The sequence below is a fragment of the Abramis brama genome, assembly GCF_963993115.1.
Source record: "Abramis brama genome assembly, chromosome: 4".
Classification (NCBI taxonomy): domain Eukaryota; kingdom Metazoa; phylum Chordata; class Actinopteri; order Cypriniformes; family Leuciscidae; genus Abramis; species Abramis brama.
In genome coordinates this window covers 2,335,162-2,349,756 of record NC_139966.1, presented here as the reverse complement: position 1 = coordinate 2,349,756, position 14,595 = coordinate 2,335,162, and positions in this window count along the sequence as shown.

Below are 14,595 nucleotides of genomic sequence, written 5' to 3'. Positions count from 1 at the left end.
GGGAAAGGAGGGTATGACCAGTCCTGGGCGGCTTATCAGTATGAGTTAGGGCTGGAGGAGCTGTTTTATGGCCACCCATTCTCCTCATGGGACCATCAATATAGTGTTAGCCTGGGAACAAGCTCAAACCAGAGCAAAAGCCTAAGCTGCCAGCGGGGATTTGCTGCTCTAGCCCCAACCAGCAGTGCCAGTGCTGGCCTTGCTCCACCTCCGGTACGCCACTGGACGTTGAATGAGACACAGCACAGTAGAATTGAACGGCTGTTTAGATTTTCAGAGGCTGTCAATGCTGGCATGAGTGTGGTTGGGGCAGAGCTGGTCATGCTTTTGTTTTGTGATCTGTACAATCACAATGATTGAATCCCTATCACAGCCCTGCAGAATAGCAGCTACCCGGGGACACCAAAGGGATTCATGTCCATGCAGGGTCTTAGTGAGACCCTGGAAGGTGAGGCTTCCTTTGTTTACCCACATACTTTTAGCAGGGCTAAAGATATGGTATCACAAGCAGGACATGACGTTAAGTCTTGCTTGATGTCAGGGTTGCGTGGTCACAGTCTTCGGTTCTTCCCAGCCTTAAAGTTTTACAGTGTCAGTAACAACAAAAAAGTGACCTGGAACTTTAAGGATTTCTGGGAAATACATGATTTCGCTGAAGAACCATCTGTGGAGGCTCGGGCAGTGAGTCTGGTGGGAGATGTGTGTCTCGAAATGGAAAAAAGGGGACTTTGTTTCATTCGGAACACCCAAAAATATATGGAGCATGGCATGCCGTGGGTGAAGGAGGTGCTTCTGAGGCTGCCCCATCTCTCCAGGACCAGGAGCTCATTAATGTAATGACCTTCGTAAGCTCTATTGGGATCCTCCAGAACGGTGATTTCATTAGTTTTGACAAACTGAGGGCCCTGCTGGAGGACCTTCCTCTGACCCAGGCAAGGCTGAGGACATTGCAGGTTCTGTCCCAGCTTTTGTTGCCACGTGTTTACGGTATTAAACTCTGGGCCCTGCATGAGACAATACCATACAAGGTGCGCATCTCAGCTACTTGTCAGCAACCAAAGATTAGTGTGCCAGAGAAAACCCTGTCAGAGCCTGTTACAGAGGAGTGTGCAGCGGTTGACCGTTTCAGTGAGGTGCAGAACGTTAGGAAGCTGGTTCCACGTGCTAACTCTCCCAGCTAACTGCTCCCTCCGCTGGACCAACATGGAACTGGCATTGGCGAATGTGAATGCTGAAGTGCCTCACAAAGAGGCATATGCACAGTATATGAGTCAGTGCCAGTCCATGAGCGTTCCTTTCCGGACATTTAATGCATTCTGCAGGAAACGGAACGCTATGCTGAAATAATTCATTAATTTATTTATTTATTCATATAAATTTTTCCTATTTAGGTTATTTCTATAGGTTTAGTGTTAGATTGGGTTTGTAATTATAATAGGATTAGTGTATGGTATAGGTTAGTAATTAGTATTAATTTGTAGGTTGGTGTTGGTGGTGGGTTAGGCTAAGGTTTTTTTTAATATAAGTCAGTGATAGCTGTGTTGGGTGTTGTAATTTTTGATGTAAGTTAGTGTTAGGGTTAAGTTAGTATTGCGTTATGTGTTGTATTTTTGTAAAAAAAAAAAAAAAACACACACACACACAAAAATTAAAAAAATAGCAGTAACCCAGCCTCTGACATTACACAAAGCAGTGTAATGTCAGTGCCGGTCCCAAGCCCGGATAAATGGGGAGGGCTGTTATTCACTTAGAGTGGGGTTTGGGGAATAGGGTTAGGGGAATGAAACATCCAAGGCTTAAATCTAAGGTTTGAACCTGGTTGTGCATGGTCCATCCGTCCACTGACCACTTCAGACTAACCCGAGCCAGACCAAGTTCACAAGCATGCGCTACATTTCATTTTTAAATCTCTTATGAGTATGACCTCTTGATCCCTTCAATGTGTCACATAGCTACGCCCAGGAAGCTCTCAGCGACATAAACTAGGTACCATTCGAAAGGGTCAGTTTTCAGCTTTCCAATGAGTCTAGTCCCATGTCTGTGGTATGTTGGGTTCATGAGATATTGACTGTCCAAAGTTTAACCGGAAGTGGCCATATCTCCTAACTAGAAGGTCGTATTGAAGCATGGGAGGGTTTAGGATTACCTGTAAAAAAAAGAACATACTGTTGGTATTGAAACTTATGAATGCCTCTTGTAATTATTGTAATCTTTAGACTTATTAGTAGGAAAAAAATATACTATGGAAGTCAATGAGACCAGAAACTGTCTGGTTACTGACATTCTTCTAAATATCTTCCTTTCTGTTCAGCAGAAGAAAGAAATTCATACAGGTTTGAAACAACATGAGGGTGAGTATATGATGACAGAATTTTCATTTTTAAAGTGGAGTATCCCTTTAAAACTTAAGTGTTGGTTAAGTCATCATGAGTTATTACGTCCCCTCTAATTTTAAATCACAAAAGTAAAGACTTAAAAATAAAACAAAATTATTGTTTCCCACCTGTTGTTCCTTCAGACTCCAAAATTGCATTACCCTGCGCATCAGTCAATACCATGGGGTCGTGACTTCCAATGGCATCTTGCACTTTTCCGATGATCCCCTGAAGGGTAGCCTCACAGTCCAAAAACCGGACCACCACCATTCTGCTGGGACTCAACCTCCCACCAACCACCTCAGCAAGAAAAACCCATCTGGAAGAATATCATATTAAAATAATCGTTATGACACACATGGCATTCAGAATCCTAGTTAGCGTTAATCGTCTTATGTATTGTGTATATCAATAACTATAAAATGCGCTCAGTTTGCTCTTATAGTATCTTTGGGTTGCCTGGTGTGAGAATGTAATCATCTCTTCTTTGGCTCAGGACCAAGCAATACACAAAGTTCCATGTAAATACTTTCATAACGTTTTGCATAAGCTTGCTGACAGACACTGCAAAAACATTACCTCCACCACTTTCTTGGCAGAGGTTATGAAAGTCAGGGGGAAATGTTAAAATCTGCATAAAAATGTAAATGAAATGTACAAGTAGTATTAACCATTACACTACAACTACAAAGGAGACAAAGAATGGCAACTGGAGTTGATAATATCATCAAATGTGAAGTAGGTGTTTTGCAATTAAATCTAATTATTACATGGCTTGGTTGAATTCCAATGTAGAATGCAGTCTGTTATCTGCAAAGTAAGACACACCGTTGTCGTACCCCCGGGTGCCGCCATTGGCTAGCGGACCATCACCTGCTGTTAGCATCCCATTGACTCCCATTCATTTTGGCGCCACTTTGACAGCGAATAACTTTACATATGAGGCATTTAAAGACTCCAGTTGTCCATTATTTATTTCTAAAGAAACACGACAATGTATAAAAGGCTTCATTACCTTGTAGCTTCCGTTATGGCCCCGTAGATGCAGTTTTTGTAAAAATAGGCTAGCGATTGCGTCATACCCACGCGACTCTCTGTCGCACAGTAGAGAGATTACGTATGGACAGGAGGAGAAGCTCGCGCGCAATTGCGGGGACATGGAGGAAAAATGACAAAATAATTAATCAGAATACCTAGCAAAAGTTTCTCCTGCTCCTAGCTCATGGACACCTCCTACTCACACTCTCCGTCTCTGCAAGTTTCGGAAGGGAATGATTCAGATTTCTCTTGGCACAGCTACTAGAAGACAGACGGGTTGCTCACGTCTACGTCTTCTTCTTCTTCTTTCGTGTGTCGTCATCAAATGTCCAGCTCAGTAGAACTCAGCCACGTTCTCATCTCAGGTCCCACGTCGAAGAGGCCGGCCTCCGAGGGTGGTTTATACAGTGGACAGGTGGTGATTATGTGCTCAGCGGTCTGCTCTGGCTCCCCACACTCACACACTGCTCTGTCCTCCAGGCCCCACTTCCTCATCGATGCTTTGTAACGTCCAACCCCAGTTCGCAGGCGGTTTAGCAGAGTCCATTGCCGGCGTGGCAGATCCTCTCCTTCAAGACCCCTCCAGGGTCATAGATGTAACAGTGGATTCGTGAGGGCCCTGCTGACTCCCACTCCTGCTTCCAGGCTGCCGCGAGCCATGCCTCTGTAGACAGGTCCTCAGGGATGGACCTGAGCAGGTCTTGTGCCGCCTTGTTGTACGGGTGGCGGGACTTCAGTCTATGAGGAGGCAGTGCTGTTGTGGTGGTATTGTGCAGGATATGCCAGTTGTATCTTTGGGCTTTCCTTGCAAGAGCGAGGGTAGCAGCCTCTCGTCAGAGGCCGGCCGGGGCAATTCCCGCTAGTGTTGGCAGATGGTAGACAGGGGTAGATTTCAGGCAGCCAGTTATAGTCCGAAGGGCGGTGTTTATGGCAGTGTCGACTTTCCTGACGTGTGGGCTTCTGCACCAGGCTGGGGCACAGTATTCAGCTGTGGAGAAGACGAGAGCTACTGTTGATATTCGAAGCACCTTGGCAGTTGCACCCCAGCTAGTACCAGCGAGACGTCGAATTATTGCGACCCTTGATGACACTTTGGCCGTCACTTCTTCAAGGTGTTGTTTGAATGTTAGAGATCTATCCAGGCGTACGCCAAGGTACCGTGGGGCTTGCTGGAACTCAAGGCGCTTGTTATTAACGAATATGTCCAGTTCCCTTCTGGCCTCACTGTTGTTCAGATGGTAAGCTGCTGCAACTGTCTTGCCGATGCTGAGCTGTAAACGCCACTCACGCAGGTAGGCTGCCAAGGTGTCCATGTCCTGGTTTAGGCTGGCCTGCATCTGCTCCCATGTTTGTCGTCTCATCATAATGGCCAGGTCGTCAGCGTAACCATATTTCCGGGATGTTGTTTCCGGTAAGTCATGGATGTAGATATTGAATAACATCGGTGCGAGGACAGAACCCTGCGGAACACCATTCCTCAGCCTTCTAAGCCTGCTGCATTGACCGTCACTGGTCTTTAAGGTGAAGCTGCGGTTCGTCACCATCTCAATGATGAACTTCACCATGTGCCGGTCGGGAATGATCTTTAGTAGCTTTAGGTGGAGTCCGCGGTGCCAGACGGTATCGTAAGCGGCTGTGAGATCAAGCAACACTACTCCAGCCTTCTGTTTTTCCTGAAAGCTGTCCTCAATGTCTTGGGTGAGCAGTGTCACCTGGTCAACCGTTGACCGACCGCGCCGGAAGCCAGCTTGTTCCCGTGGGAGTTGAGGGTCCACTATTGGCTCGATACGATTATAGATCAGCCTCTCCAGGGTTTTGAATGGGACGCAGAGCAGTGAGATGGGTCGATAGGATTTGGGGTCTTCAGCTGGCTTGTTTGGTTTTGGAAGGGTTATGACAGCAGCGCGGCGCCATATCTTCGGGAGCTTGGACCTCCGAAGGCATGTCGAGTAGAATGAGCAGAGCCATACAGATGTTCTTACACTCTGGTGAGTCACAAACTCAGGGTGGATGTAATCATGGCCTGGTGCTTTCCCTTGTTTGGTCTTACTCAAGGCAGTCTGGAGTTCAGCTGTTGTAAATTCCCCTGACAAGTTGGCGTCCACACTAGCTGCTCTACACAGGGAAGTCACCTGGTATGATGTTGTGCGGGCAAAGTTCTTATCAGCATCAGGGAAACAGCTGTTCTTAAGGAGCTGGGATGCGATGGCATTTGCTGTTATTGGGCACCGGGAGGTCGATGGGTTTCTACCTGTCAGCTGGTTTATTGTCCGCCACGCCTAACGGCTGGAGTGGGTGAAGTCAATTGACTGAACTACTTCTGTCCACCTTGACCTTCGGGTGGCATCTAGCTTCTGCAGAAGTACCGTTGCAGATTCTTCAACTTCCTCCCTGGAGCTTGCCTGCTGGTGGACATGCAGGAGGTGGCTGCATTCTCCATCCCAGCCCGGGATGTAGTTTGTGTTAAAGCCACGGGGGATGGTTTTCCTTGCTGTCCCAAGGAGTACTCTGCAGTAGGTTGCATACCCAGCGTCCACGTCGGCGTTGTCTGGGTCTGGGAGACAGGATGAGAGACAGGATGATGTCTTTTCTGTCTCCTCAGTGAATGACTGCCAATTTGCCTTACGAAAGTTCCATCTCCTGACGGGTTTCCCTGCAACTGGCTGCACCAGGGATGGGACCTTTATGATGGACAGTCGGTGGTGTGAGCGGGGGAACCTATCCAGGACACGTCTCTCTGGCTTTTGAGCCGTGTGCCACACAGCGAAAGCCAAGTCCGGGTTGGTGTGGGTGTTCCAGCGTGCTGAAAAGAAGCTTGGAGGTTCTTTGGGGTCGAACAGCAGCAACGCATTGGCACTGGAGGCCCATTGGCTTAATGTCTCTCCATTTGGTGTAGTATAACTGTAACCCCAGTCTATATGTTGGCAGTTAAAGTCCCCTGCATAGATGGCGGGTGCAGGTGCCGGTGGAAGTGATGCCATGGTCAGCATTGATGGTGGGGGCTTGTAGACATTGACAACCGTTGTGGTCTGCACCTTAGTGGACAGCCATTCGATACTCGAGCCTGGTGGAGATTGGCCAGTGGCTGTCCAACTAAGGTTGTTCCTTACAAAGGTTGCAAGTCCATGCTGTTTGCTGTGGGTAGACCCAGCAAGCTGGAAACCGGGCAGTTTGAGGATGTTATCACTGTCACGGTGTGTCTCCTGGAGGAGGACGGCTGCTACTTTGTGGGAGTCAGCGAGATGGTAGATGACTTCCATTTTGGCGGTGGTAAGGCCCTCTACATTAAGTTGGAACACCGACAGACCTTGGTACTCGATGGTCGGGATGGTCACTCGTCCTGACATGGACGCACCATGTCCCTTCGGTCTCTTGCACCTCGGTCTGCCAGCTAGATGATGACTGGTTGGCGACATTAGTTTCGCAAGCTGGTCTTGCACCATTTCTTGCTACTCACGGAGGAGGCCGCGTGAAGGCTGTCGTCATCTCCTCCGTCTACGTCGTCAAGCTCAGTTTGAGTCTGCGCAGTACACTCGACCCCCAGGAAGTAAGAGCTTCTAAGTGACTTCACTTGTCTGCGTTGAATCCAATGGGGTCGCTGTGTCCAGTTTATATACTGTCTATGATTCTAACCGTAGAGACGGAACGGACTATTTTCTTTACCGGAAGCAATACAATCGTTTTTAAATCAATAAACATTTTTTTAAATCAATATTTTGTGTCAAATTATTAATTTATTTGGTGGGTAACCATGTAATAAGTAAGGGATAATGTAGAGCGATTATATTACGTTGAAATAACATTATTATTAATAATACATCTTTTAGAATATTTGATTGAATGCTGAATGTTGCGCTTGTTCAATTTAATAAAATGAAAACTTTAATTGTGATCATTAAAATAATTGAAAATATATATATCATCTCCTGGTAAATGCATGGCATATGAGACTGAATAATTAGCAAGACTACACAGATACACCCGTCCACCAGCGATGTCACCATGGAAACCCGGGAACGGCTAGCAAAATCCGTCTTTTAAATTCAGCCGCCCAATGGGCTCATTGTGCTGTCTAATTCTTTATCCAGCATACGTGAGTATTTGGTTTAATTTACCTCAGATAAATAAGATACGTAATTATTCAAACACAACCTACAACTTCATGTTCTAATGTGACTAATGTAGCCTCACTCGCACTGTTTAGTTTTTCATTTGATTTGTCTGCTAAGGCCCATAGCTGCCAACTCTCACGCATTCGCGCTCTCACGTGACGCCACACATAAATTGTCTCACGCACAGTAAAATCGCAAAGCAAAGAGGACACGGAGACCGACAGACAAGACAGAGCAGGATACTTATGTTATAAAAAATAATCTCATCCCTCAGATTCTGTCAATTTTATTTCGAAATTCAAGCAATAAATACCGTTTTGGCGCTTGTAAATTTGACGTGACAGATCCCTATAGCGTCACGTGAACGGATGATCTCTAGCTAATGAACAATGTTAAATACAGTTGTTGTTATAATAAAAATAAAAAAACGCATTATATGTCTGGGCTGATTAGGTGAGGTTTTTTTTTTTCGTCTTGAGAAAAATGAATGCCTATCTTGTGTAGCATATAATATTTATCCAAATGAGTCAATATTGAATCAAATCACAAGCACTGAACTGAATTGAAATCATAAAATTTGTGTCAAGCAATTAAAAAAAAGTAGCTTATCAGAAATTGTACCATGTAAACAATATAGCCTAAATTTTTGTTATAAACCTAATCCAATTCTGCTTAGTTACTAAAATGTTCAGTTTTTTTTTTTTACACCAATTTGATATTTAAAAATAAAATATTTAAAAAGTATATAATTATCTAACATCTGACTAATTTAAAACTAACCTCAAAACATTAAATGCTAAATGGTGGTTATATATAGGCCTATCTAGCATTACAAAAAAATGTGTCAGAAGGTTGTCTCGCAGTGACTGAACAGCCTGACGCGTCTTACAATTCTACGCTGTTACAATGTTATCTGACATTACGCGTGTCTGCTTCATTAGAGCCTATTGTGAGGAAAAATCTTTGCGTGGTTTAATGTACCTAAACAACGATCAGTGATCACCAAATTTCTCTCATATTGCTCCTGAGAGAGAAATTTGGTGATTATTGATCGTTGTTTAGGTACATTAAACCACGCTAAGCTTTGCCAATTTGTTGGACTCTGGCCCAATATGAACACATTTTAAAACCAAATACTCTTTCATATTCCTATCTAATAATGCACTGGGATGTGAAATATGCAGAGATGCAGGGTCACCAGGTGTGCTAAGATCTGGTTCAAACACATACACTTTTTCATCAGAGTGGCAATATGGCAGAGTTAAACCTTATGGGGATACTAAAGACAAGCAGATGAGATCGTTACGGAAAAAAATATGCGAGCACGTATCATTGCATAGCCACAAATTAGCTGAGTCAATCTGTGAAAAGTTTTTCAGATTTCTTTTTACAAATTGTTATTCAGTTGTTGTTTAAATTAGACATCAGATATTCTACACCTTATTACATATCAGATAACATTCTACCATACATAGTTCACTTGTATGTTCAGTACTTTCAATACTCCATATTTACCATCCTTGTACACTGAAGTACTCTTTAGCAGTTTCATTGTATTGTGTTGTATTTGTATTAGTAGTATTGTAGTATCTTTTGTTAATAAAATCTTTTTTTTTACAACTGTCTTTTGTGTTGGTTTTGTGTCTCGGGTAAACCCACTCACTCACCCCACCCACCAGCTTGCAGACATTTCTTGACTGGGATATCTTGTTGAATTTGGTGATTAACATGGATCCTGACATATACAAAAAAATATTAAATTATAAAACAAATGGTTCATACCCTGATGGGTATTCCAAAACGGAGAAATCAAATTTTAGAAAAAAGGCCAACACTTTTGACCTCCAAGGTAAGAGCCATACAAATTTTAATATTTACAATTTTTTAAATTATGTTATCAGTTCTCAAAAATGGTCTAAAGTTTGATCTTAAATTTGTATCTCATATGCTAAAGGCGAGGCCAGGTGCACGTGCAACATAGCTAGCCCTGCTTTTTGTGTTCATACTTTTAGGTTAAAAAAAGTACAGAATATACTACTTTATAGTTGCCTGCAACGTAGGTTATTCAACGTGAGGACATGCATGATTAAACAATGCACACGTTAAAAAATCATGAACGCTGCAAAGTTGAATCGCCATAAATAAAAATCCAAATAATCTTTAGTTGTATCTAAATAAAATATATAATTAGCATAAATAGTAAAATATGGGCTAGAAATTTTGAGGTAATCACCCACTCTTTTGTAATTTACCATTTATGCCATTATATTCACTAGCAGTATAAATTAGTCAAATTTTTAGATGCATAACTTTATGCCACTAGGTGTCACTATACAGTACTGCATGCATTTTAAAGCTGACACATTCGTAATCACAAAAATTTAACTTTTATTACTACAGTAAAAAAAAACAAAAAACATTTATGATATTAAAACTATAGTTAAATGGTTATAATGAAATAAATGTTTTTCTCTAAAACACGTTGGGAAAAATTATTTTTCCCCTTTTATTAAATACTTTTTTCAACCTCCTTTCCCTAAAGGCGGGCATACACTGTGCGATGTCTGTGTGATTTCAGCAAGGAACCTACTCACACTGAACGAGTAGATCGCATGCGATGTAAAGCCAAAGCTCAGGATTTGTGTGCTCACACTGTACGGTCCGAACGTCGAGCTGCGACTTCACTGCTCACACTATATGTGTGAAATATGCGCGAATCAGCGCGATAAACCCTCATGCCGGGTTGCGCCTATGGACGATATCATGTAGCCTATCCAGAGATATTGTCAAAACAAGCATCAGCTATCAATATCAAGAAGATTTAGCATTTCCAAATTATATATTAAATTATTAGTAGGCTAGTATTATTGTATTATTATTATTATTATTATTATTATTAGGGAAGGCCTAGGCTACTTTTATTATTAAAGTGATAGGCTATTATAATTAAATTGCCACGCAACAATTTCATAGCGCATCACCACATAACCAACGCGCTGTGAGGATAATAAAATATTACATAGAAGCTTACTTCTCCTCATTAAAAATTGTCTAAAACATTTAGGTCGATTACAAAGAATTATATACATATAATTAATTATTAACAGTCTGTACTATGTCCGAACACTGCAATAATTCATCAATGAAAATTTTGCTTATAAGCAACAGTAATTTGTACCTTTGAACTACAGAACTTAAAGATCTCCCTTTTTTCGTTTTTTTTTTTTTTTTTGCTGCAGATGAAACTGTTTTCGCGCAGGCGCAGTGAGGGAAAAAACACTGAGTTTAGGGCAATCGGCTCGTAGCTCTGCTTCAACTGTGCGATATAGTCACGAGGAGCGACCAAAATTTCTAACATGCCAGAAATTCATCCGACCATCCGATTGCCGGTCGTGAGAGGTTAATCGCATCTCGTTTCCCCCTGTACACTGCACGAACACTGCACGACAAACGACGCACGACAAAGCTGAAAAAGAGTCGCACGAGTCAGAATTCGGCTCAAAATCGGACGAAAATCGCACAGTGTATGCCCGCCTTAAGATAACAGCTCTGAGATCCTTCAGAGAATCTCTCCAGATCCCAGTTTTTCTTTTCATAGATGGTGAATTGTATTACCTTAGGAACAAAGGCAAAAAACAACAGAGTAGACTAAAAAGTTGTGTGTGGGGCAGAAGAGGCAAACAAACTTTTTGAGGAGTTTCATGCAAGCAGCCTCAGAGCTCACACAGGACAAAAGAAAACACGAAACGCAATATCTATACGATTTTACTGGCCTGGCATGTCACAGGACATTGACACCTGGGTAATAACATGTACAGAATTAATACGTTTGCAATATTATAAAATGCTAATGATTTCCAACATTATACTGTTTTGATCACAGGTGGCACAGCAGGTCATCAGGTCACAGGTCACCATGTCAGGCCAGCAGGTCATCAGTTAAGGAGCAAAATGAAATCATTCTAATTGTGGTATTCCTTTCCATCACACATTTAGTTATTATTATTTTTTAGAATTAAATTAGAAATAACAATTAAGTTATATAACTGATTATTTTGTTTCTATTTAATGAACTCTAGGTTAAACAGCCAAACTTGTGGGGATGGATCTAATTGGCAAATTAGCACCAACAGAAAATGGTTACCAATATATTTGTGTCGTCATTGACTACATGACCAAGTGGCCCCAGGCTTATCCCCTCAAGTCAAAGGCTGCCAGGGAGGTTGCTGATTGCCTTTTAAAATGTGTGCATAAGTTTGAGTCACCTAAGAGAGTCCTCACAGACCAGGGGAAAGAGTTCGTAAACACAGTGAGTCAAACATGTTCTAAAACATTGATCAAAAATTATTAAATGTCAACTTTTTTCAATATACACACCTTTCATCTTTTCCCTGAGAACTTTAAGAGTCTGTTTTCTTTTATAAATTGCAGCTGAACAGTAATATCTGCAAAGTGTTAAACATTAAAAGGTCCTTGTGCGCACCGTACCACCCACAGACGAACGGCCTTGTGGAACGGATGAATGCGACAATACAGAGGTAACAATAATTGAATTCTAATTCTCTTCACACTGACAACAATTTTGCGAAGAACTTGCCATTTATGTATTTAAGTAGAGCATGATGATAGAAATACAAAATTCATTGGTTCAGTTCCTAGCAAATGCACATAATGAATATGTGCAGATCATTATGAATTAATAAATAATAAATAAAAGAATAAATGTAGATCATTTGAGGCTACATGTTGAGGAACAAGCCCGCATCCCACATAAAATACAGTCTTCATAACCATCAGTTTCTGTGGGCTTTGCATCCCCCTTCTCACCAGCATCTCCACCACCATTGCCATCACCACAATCTCCACCACCAGTGCCACCACCACATTCTCCACCACCAGTGCCACCACCACAATCTCCACCACCACCAGTGCCATCACCACAATCACCACCACCAGTGCCATCACCACATTCTCCACCACCAGTGCCACCACCATAATCTCCACCACCAGTGCCATCACCACAATCTCCACCACCAGTGCCACCACCACAATCTCCACCACCAGTGCCACCACCACAATCTCCACCACCAGTGCCATCACCACAATCTCCAGTGCCATCACCACAATCTCCACCACAATCTCCAGTGCCACCACCACAATCTCCACCACCAGTGCCACCACCACAATCTCCAGTGCCATCACCACAATCTCCACCACAATCTCCAGTGCCATCACCACAATCTCCACCACCACAATCTCCACCACCACAATCTCCAGTGCCATCACCACAATCTCCACCACCACCAATCCATGTGGTATCTTCAGGTCCCTCCTCAGCGGCATCTCCACCACCAGTTCATGCCACATCATCCTCAGGTGTTGGGATTTTATCAGGGTCCAGCTCTTCAGAAATAGAATCACGTATGTACTTAAACAACAATTAAGACAGTAATAATAATAATAATAATACATATTACAGTAGTAACACATGGATTCACCAGTTGTGAGTAACACCATTGCATAATTTAAGATAGACATGTAACCTCAATTGTGATTTTCTTCAGAGTTTCATATTCTGTCTGGTCAGGACTTTGCATTGTTTTGCTTGTTTTTGACATTTTACAGGTGTCAGATAGCCTGGGTGCCAACCCGAACCCGGCCCACAATATTTTTTGGTTGGGAAGTTCGGTCTGGACTCGCTCCGTTGAGGAGTAATTATGCTCGGCTCCTAGAAGGCCGAGCCAATCAAATTGCCATCAGGGCGGGCTTTAATCGATGATGGACAGATGAGCAACGGTAACGTAATCATCCACGTCATCAAAGAGCGCTTGGAGTGAATTCGTTTACAACAAAGATGCATAGACAGTAAAAGAAAAGATGACTGCCTCTGGAGAATTTAGATTTCACACTTATAAATAAGTCAGATAGAATAAATGCATATTTGGGGTGCTGTCCGAGGATTCGGCCCGAACCCAGGGTACTCCCCCCAGAGAGAAGAGGGCTCTGTTCTTTGATCCTCTTGGAGAGACCACAACAAACATCCAAAGGTGTCAGAATGTGACAAGGTAAATCTACATTTTAAACAAGATCTTCTGAAACTCTAAATGTGTTTCGTAATATTCTATTTAATTTAATAAATTCCAAATTCAAGATTTTTATTGTCATATGTACCTATGTACAATGAAATTCTTATTTTGTTTTTACCCCATAATCATAAATATTACAGGTCCTTCATGATACAGAAGGGCTACAACGTGCCAAAATGGGCATGTGACACGTTACCACATTCATGCCAACAGAATGGCATTTCCTGTGGGCCTTTTGTCTTGAAAGTAAGTTAAATGGATCATTATGCCATATATGACTTTCTTTCCTTAGTGTAACACCAGAGGTAAATATAAATGGAGATCAATGATAAATATTGAAATTAATGGTGACTTCCATTGAAAAACAACACAAGGAGATTTTAGGAAGAGTGTTACTGTTGACGATAGAAGCTAAGGGGGACTTTCTTTCAGTTATCATTCTAGTAGCGACATCATTCTTTAGAGTTTCCTCACTTCTATTTTATTAAAGAAAGACAGTCTTGCAGCATTAAAACATCCTCAAGGAAAAATTAAATAGATAACATATCATTCGCAATTACATAATCACTTTTCTTTTTTAGTTTGCAGAATGTTTCTTAAACAATTAGTCGCTTCACTTTTCCACATCTGGGGAAAGTGTGGCTGCCCTGAGAATGAATATTGCTGCTTGTGTCTTGCAGAACACTGGTGAGTTTCAAATTTCCAATATTCATTAATTCTTTGGTACCCTAACCATTTAACAATGTTGGTAAAAATGTGATTATTCATTTGCTTGTAAAAACTTGTGATGTTTTAAGAACTTGTTTTATGATAACACTGTTTATTCTGCCTTGGCATTATCCTCAACTAGCTAACCTTAAGGACCTGTGCCATCTATGTGGGCACAAAAACAGTGGTAAGAAAGTGACTAACTGGGTAAGCATTCCAGGAAAGAATTTTGTCCTTTATCAAACCTTTATTGAATTTGCCATATGAATTGAAGGT